Raw genomic sequence first — 7,984 nt, forward strand, 5'->3', positions numbered from 1 at the left:
GGGTAAAAAAGAAAGGGGGGAGCGGGGGTCTTGCGTCACAGTCCACCCTATCTATTGACAAATTGAGATAGGTGATCAATCTTTATTGCACCCTTGTGTAATTATGTGTCTGGGCTATCTACTTAAGGAACTAAGTAGATTTTTTTCTATATTTATAGACATGCTATTAAACCTGATAGCAAGTGATGCAGTCTAAAATGGATGCCTATTCACTCTTGACTTTAAGATACCTTGTTAAAATGGAGGGGAAAACTGATACCGGTAGGGCGTTTCCATATCCTAGCAGTTCGGTTTAGAAACGAGGAAGCAAATGGTATGTGTCCGTGGAATTTCAACTTCATACGGGTGCAGACCTTGACGATGCCATGCGGTAAGATACTAGTAGTACAAAGGTGGAGGAGGAACTAGGTCGAAATTTCTAGAACACACTAAGTAAGTAATTAATATAATAATTCTGACAGGATTTGAGTATTGTTAAAAATTGATTCATAATCAGCCATGAGTGTATTAAAAAAAAATTGTGGGAAAAAACTACGTAAAATCTTCGAGTCGCGGATTTTCTATTTTTCGTATTAGGTACCTATTAAATAGAACAAGGTCAGATTTAAATTTTGTCCTTATTTTATGAACGATCTCTAGCTGTTAGTTCAAAATTGTGTTTCGTAGACGCATTTAAAACACACGGCACATGCAAAAAAGTAGACCATTCCTTTTGAACGAAATAAAATCACGTTGAACTGATTGGACGTTTTGTAAATTTAACAAAGTGTTATGAAATAGTAAGCAAACTGCCAAGCCCCACTTGGCAGTTACAAGTTGGCTGGAGTCCCATGTTAGCATAGGCCTATTAAACCTTAACTAATGGCTTACATTACTTACAAAGTAAACTATAATTTGCCGTACCGGAGAGCACAGTGTTGGTAGACCCCTGAGCCTCTATAGATGCACACTGCACAGAAATCGTAGAAGCAGCTAAACGTATGCAGCACTAGACCGTAGATTGTGGAATTGCCTACAAGATACCTATTTCCAGCAGCTCACGTCTATCGATTGAGACAATGATGTGTCGATATCATATTATATTCATCATCGCCAACCGATAGATATCCACAACTGGACTGGTCTCTTGTAGGGACTTCAAACACCACGGTCTTACGTAACCTAAATCCAGCGGCTCCCTGCGGCTCCGATCTCATCTGTCCACATAAAGAGGATACTGCCAACACAAAGTACAAAGTAGCCATTTATCACCATAGGACCCCAACGTCTATCGGGTTTTCGACATTGGTAATTATTGATAGGAAAATGTTTGAAAACGAAAGTAATTACGGTTAGTTAAATTCGAAAACAAGAGGGTGAGCTCGTAAATGCTGTAAACCCCGCAGGCATGCAATGCCGTGCCAGTCTGACCTTTGAATATTAATGTTGAACGCGAGATTGCAATACGTAACGAGGTGGATATGGAATATGAGCTCAATTTTAGGTCAACAAATTCTTTGTCAGATTTAAATTATTTGAAAATCTTTGAAGTAATTACTACAGCCTTTTCCTAACATTGACGCAGGGATGACTGCTCTTGACAGGATTGATTTGGAAGGATGGAATTGTTTATAGCCAACTGAATTTCATTATCATCATCATCAGCTCTTTAAAGTAGCGCTAACTCTTTCGGGTTTCAGCTTTTAGCACTCAATCAGTGCCAGCCAGAAAATTAAGAAATAGATATTTAATCTAATTCTTCAGCAGGAAAGCATAAAGGATGTATGTAGTATGTATATATAAAAAGATTACATATACAGGAGAAATAACGAAATAATTTGTTATGCTCTCATTCATTCCCAATGAGATCAACAGAACTTGATTTGACCTAGAAAGAAAGGTAACCTGAGGTAAACGCGTATTTCAATAAAATCTATTTTCAATTGACATATATTTAAACTTTGCTAAAATAGGGGTCTGGTCATAATCTTGGAATTCAGCGAGATAGGGCGATGCTTTGTCGGGGTAAAATCAATAGACGCGCGCACCACCCCCGCGGTTTAGCTCCCTTTATTCGTGCCTTGCACAAGTTCAACTTATTTAGTGTTCAAGATAGTTCGTTATGCGCCAAGTTAGCATGATACCGATATAAGCAATGTATGGTACGGTCTAGACGTTTCATAATTTCAAGCATTATTTATGGGGAGCGTTTATTTACATGGTGTTGGAAATTTTGGCGCGCAGCCAACAACGAAATTTAGATAATTTGGAACTTTGAGCCACTCCTAACATTTATTCACTCATTGGCCATTGAGTTAAGAGTTTGGGTCTCTGTAGAATTATTTCTAACCCACTTCCAAAAAGGAGGTGGTTCTCAACTCGGCCCGTTTAAAAATGTATTTACAACAAAAAATCTTTTTTATTTTGTAGTGGTTTTGAAAGTCGGTTTTTTAAATACTTTTTTTGTGTTCGTCTTTAATATCGTCACTTCGCTAACTGCCATCTCAATATTCTTCTTATCTATAAGCAAAAGTTAAAGCGTTCTTGTAGATCGTGTTACATCATTAGGCACTAAAACTAATGCTTCAACAGCTTCTGTCTGACAAAACAATCATTAAAAGTTTAGAAAGGAATAAAAGTAAGTTTGGTTAACTTACTGTTGTCTCGTTACATTTAGTTAAAGTTTTGTCTCGATTATAAAAGATAATATCAGTGTTATTTCAGTAACCTTATTTATTATTATAGCACAAATAGGTGTAACAATATTTACATGATGAATATATAATTACGTGATGGTATGCGTTTTCATACAAATAGGTACGAATGGTCTGTACCTATTTGTATGCTGTATATTTCCATACCAATAGTGGGTATTTATCAGGCTATAGCTCAAACCACGAGGCCTAGATACTTGAAGTTTTGCTTGTATACCTACGTAGTGTACTGTTCTTAACTAAGAATCCTAAATCCAAGTGGATGAAGTCGCGGGAACAAACTAATTACTTGTTCGCTGTAGTTATTTGATATCATCATGATCAACCCATCGTGCATCACCGGCTCATTACAGAGCACGGGTCTCCACTCAGTGTGAGAAGGGTTTGGCCATAGTCCATCACGCTGCTAAAGTGCGGATTGGCAGACTTCACACACCTTTGAGAACATTATAGAGAACTCTCAGGCATGCAGATTTTCTCACGATGTTTTCCTTCACGGTTAAAACGAGTGATATTTAATTTCTTAAAATGCACATAGCTCCGAAAAGATAGAGGTGCGTGCCCAGGACCAAACCACCGATCTCCGGAATAGGAGGCGGACATCCTAACCACTAGGCTATCACGGCCTTACTTATCTAAATATATAAAAGGAAAAGGTGACTAACTGACTGATCTATCAACGCACAGGTCAAACTACTGGACGCATCGGGCTGAAATTTGGCATACAGATAGCTATTATGACGTAGGCATCCGCTAAGAAAGGATTTTTGAAAATTCAACCTCTAAGGCGGTAAAATAGGGGTTTGAAATTTGTGTAGTCCACGCGGACGAAGTCGCGAGCATAAGCTAGTCTCCATATATAAAAATGAATCGCTAAATGTGTTGCTGATCGCAAATCTCGAGAACAGCTGAACCGATTTGGCCAATTCATTTTTTATAATATTCCTTGAAGTACGAGGATGGTTCTTACGGAGAAAAAATTAAAAAAATTGAATCGACTGCTAGGCGGTACGAAGTTCGCCGGGGCAGCTAGTTTCATATATTTTTATTTAAATCTCAAGAGGGGTTTATTCATAATGTGCTCCAAATAGACGTGGTAATTTGGCTCTCATTGGAATACTAAACAATCAGACTAGGAACGTACGAACGCGACCTAGGTACGTCAGCGTAGGAAAAATACAGAAACACCACAGAAGACCACAAATCTGAGCGTGGTACTAATTAATACTTAGTACACTTTCTGATAGTAAAAATAATTTGGTGATCTTTTAAGAAATTGCAATATAAATTATGCAGCTATTCTACAGATTGCAAATGATTTATTTTCATGCTTAGTATTCATAAACCTAAATGGAATTGAATCTATTGAAAGTGTATTATGAATGAATTGAATTGGTTAGGTACTCTTTCAAAGCGCACTGGGAAATCGGAGGAGTTTTAATAGCTAGCCTACTTCAACATCTTTTAGAAATACAGATAGGTAACTATAGAAACACTGATTTCACAAATAGAGACAGCCAGCGCGTGCCAGACCTTCGAAAACTTTTAAACTTTAAGGGTGTCTGGCAGAGGGTTGCCATGATACTAAGTGTCTGGCAATGTATGACGAGATTTCTAATACTATACCGAAGAAAATATTAAAAATTTAGACTTTTTACTTTGACGTAAGATTTTTTTACACCTTTATTACCTGACCTCCCAAAGCCACCATGATCTAAACAAACATCCAAAAAAAACATCCTCCCAGTGCTGGGGACAATACACATAGAAATTTTCAGCTTTTATAAAATAACGAAGGTCTGGCATGCGCTGGCTCTTAGTCCATAAAGTAGGTATGAAATAGTAGTTAGCAAAGTAAAGCTGCGTGTTTGTTCGTAATCTTGAGTTGGCGTTGATCCGTCACGATTCTTGGAGGTTAGCGTGACAGGTAAGGTTGTTTTCAAACTCTCGCTTTCGAAGTGTTATTTTTCACATTGTATTAATAATTACATAGCCTATGTGCCTATAGTAAAATATCAATTAATATAATTACTATACCCATTACCCACGTGTATTTCATAAAAGCCACAACATTAGCTCCTATAGAGAGTCGGCAAAGGTAATTCTACACCTCAGAACTTGGGGCGATGTTTTTAAAATTAAGCCAAAAGTTGCAAAATTTTTGATATGGGGATATTGAAAATTTTGCAACTTTTGGAAGCATATCGATGTACATGATCTTGAACATGTAATTTTTGCGCCTTTAATCAAAATTCGTCATATTTGGAATAATCGATCTTCGGCTGATTAAAATATTTCTAGAGTAACCCTACGATTCCAAATTTCAATACTCTAGTGCAAACAAAGTAAGCTTCATTTACCCGACGCCTTTAAGGTAATCTTGTTCAAAGATTTTCGGGATCTTAACAAGTTAAAATTAGACTTGCGAAAGTTCGCGCAACCCCTCGGATTAGAAAAATTAATTTTTAAATTTGAACTTTGAACCCTTTAAGTAATTTGGAACATATTTTTTTTAAAAACATCTTCGAAACTCTTTTTGATTTTTTTTTGCAGTCGGCTTATCCTTTGATATATGTAATATATAGATAAGTAAGTACATAACCACTGAATAAAATTGGTTGATTCATAATACTCATAATTTGCAGAACAATGACCTCTAAATGAGATGTGTATCTATTTTACATGTTACATAGCACATACCATTAATATCTACATAAGACCTGATGTCTGTACATGTATGTTTGAACGCGTAGATCTTTTAAACCACGCAACGGATTTTAATGCGGTTTTCATCAATATATAGAGTGATTCAAGAGGAATGTTTATACTCGTAGGTATCGATATTTGAACAAAATGTCGGAAGAAATCAAGCTTCCATCGAAAATTAACAAATATTAAATAAGAAAAATGTAGGATAAACTTCAAAATTCTTTCACCTATAGAAATCTACATTATTAGCAAGTAGCATGAGCTACATTTTATTCTCCGAAAATTAGAGATAGAATTAGGTCGGAAAATCCTCTCATTTGAGAGTTTCCGAGGCGTGCACTGCTTAAATGGTCAAAGTTACACGAAAACCATGTATGGTGAAATTCTTATTTTTTGGACTGAACTCATTCGCAGCATTCTTCGACAGCACCACATTTCAAAGGCCTCTAGTTTTTTGTAAGTATTGTTTTTTGACTGCCCAAGTCTCACAACCATACAGAACTTTCGGCCATGCCATGAGATCAGGAAAAAATCCTAAATCCACAGGGACAAGGTTCCAGGCATTATCTAACTAGGTAGTACTAAAATAAAAAAATAAAGAATATTAGCCAAGTTAATTGCTGATTAATATTCCCCTTTCCCCCCAATTAAGCTTAAAGTTTGTGCTAGGAGTAGATACGATCTTCGCTCTGGGCTGGTTTCCGCACTTAAACATTTCTGTCTGTTGTGCGTGAGTAGGTACGATATTAGTGCAATGGGTGCGATTTGAACCAGCGACCTTTCGGTTTTCAGTCTGCTCCTTTAACCGTTGAGCTATTGATTAAGAATAATTGATGTGAAATTGTTTTCTTGTTACTTAACTAGATAGTGTGTGCAAAACTTAACTTAAATTTAAGCAACGTAATTTTCACATAAGTGATTTAGTTAAGCTCTCAAGTTAATTCCAAGATGAACAGCAAAGTTGGTTAAATATTAAACTCGGTTTATGTGCTCAGCGAAGTCACAGAAGTAACAATGAACTTATACCTTTTATCCTATCCATTTTAACTATATTTATCTGTTTTAACCTATCCAAACATGCACGTGGTGGGGAGCGTGCGGTTACTTAATCTTTAATGGAAAAATAGACAAAATTCTATTCTACTTGTTTACTTGCACACTAAGTTTTAACTTGCAAGTTGCAACTTATTACTAAATTCACTGTTTACATACATTATGTCACTTAAAATTTAGTTAACTACTTAACAACTTATTGCATGTAAATTAGGCTTTAGCTAATTAAGTAGGTATTTAAATAATTTTCTTGTTGTTAGTTTAGATTACACAAGCGTCATAACCATGAAGATGTTGGAAATCCATAAAAGGGGCCTATATCCAGCAGTGGGTGTTCTGTGGTTGAGACAGCAAAGATATTCCTTCAAAACCATATAAGAGTATTACTCAAGTATGTAAAGCTTTTGGTGAAGATTATAAGCTTCAGGGTCAGGAAACAATTAGAGCTATGTAAGCAGCAGTTTAAGCTTCCTAAACTGCAAGGTCATGTGTGTGAGTTCGCCTACGTAAATAAATATTTTAAGTAATTGAACATAACATAGACACTTGTAGCCAGTCAAATATGATTTAGATACCCTAATAAACTAAGTATTTTTTCCTACGACTGTCTGCAAAAATCTAGGTTTTAAAATAATAGAACGGGAGAAAGGCGTTTTAACTACATACATGGCTCACATGTACAGTGCATTATGTACACAAAAAAGAACGTCTGACGTCAGGCGATTAATCAGCTTATGATGTCATTTTATTTAGTTTAGGGGCGGTAAAAATAATTTAATAAAGACTCTTTGCTTCCGATCTAATTGAAATGAAATTATGAAAGTAAAGGTCAATACAATCAACAAATTATTATTGATTTCAATTTACCTAATGCGACAACACAAAGTAAATGATAGAAACTTACTTGTAATTTTATGGTAGGCGGTTTATTTGGAGAAAATCCTCTTGAAGTCACTTAGCACACACTAAGCACCAAAATATAGCACAACGGTGGTGTGAAAGGCTTTCTCTTCTTTGCCACAAACCCTCGGCGATATATCGACTCGATGAGGTTAGCCTACGAAATGCGCAATGTTTTGACTATGCGCATTAAATTTTTCTGTGATTGTCATGCGCGTATGTATCCCATTAACAGAATCTTGGTAGAATCAAACAGATGTTATTGTGTGCCTTTGATTATGAATAAAAACAAAATTAATTCTTAAATAATTAATTCCCTACTTATAAAAATCACAAAAATCAATACTAAGCGGTCAAAAATGTCAATAATTGAAAAGGTCGACGACGTTCAATGACTTAATTAGTGTGACCATCGCAAAAATAGATAATCTGCTATTTATTATACAATAATGCTGAAATTCTGCCAGACGCTGCCAAACTCTTTTGAAAATGCTTAACTATATATTTTAGCCATGAGCCATGGTCATGACAAAGAATAACACTGATCAAAATAATCATTGTGCCAATCCTCTAATTGGGCATTCATTATGTACACTGCCTAATATAGGTTCTAAATACGCATCAGCTCT

The 7,984-nt window shown here is 35.9% G+C and overlaps 1 protein-coding gene across 6 annotated transcripts in view; it reads right to left on the reverse strand.

Moving 5' to 3' along the window:
- The window catches only part of Snap25 (Synaptosomal-associated protein 25kDa), a 36,017-nt gene extending 28,282 nt beyond the window's left edge, over positions 1–7,735 (reverse strand). For 2 of the 6 annotated variants that reach the window (XR_011237834.1, XM_034978237.2), the window contains exon 1: positions 7,360–7,734. The gene's annotated coding sequence lies outside the window, so the exon portion shown is untranslated. Of the gene's footprint in view, positions 1–7,359 lie in introns of all 6 variants that reach the window. The other 4 variants (XM_034978239.2, XM_034978240.2, XM_034978238.2 and 1 more) reach the window with 3 other exon arrangements.
- Positions 7,736–7,984: the final 249 nt, after the last annotated feature.

This window comes from Maniola hyperantus, chromosome 18, assembly GCF_902806685.2.
Source record: "Maniola hyperantus chromosome 18, iAphHyp1.2, whole genome shotgun sequence".
Classification (NCBI taxonomy): domain Eukaryota; kingdom Metazoa; phylum Arthropoda; class Insecta; order Lepidoptera; family Nymphalidae; genus Maniola; species Maniola hyperantus.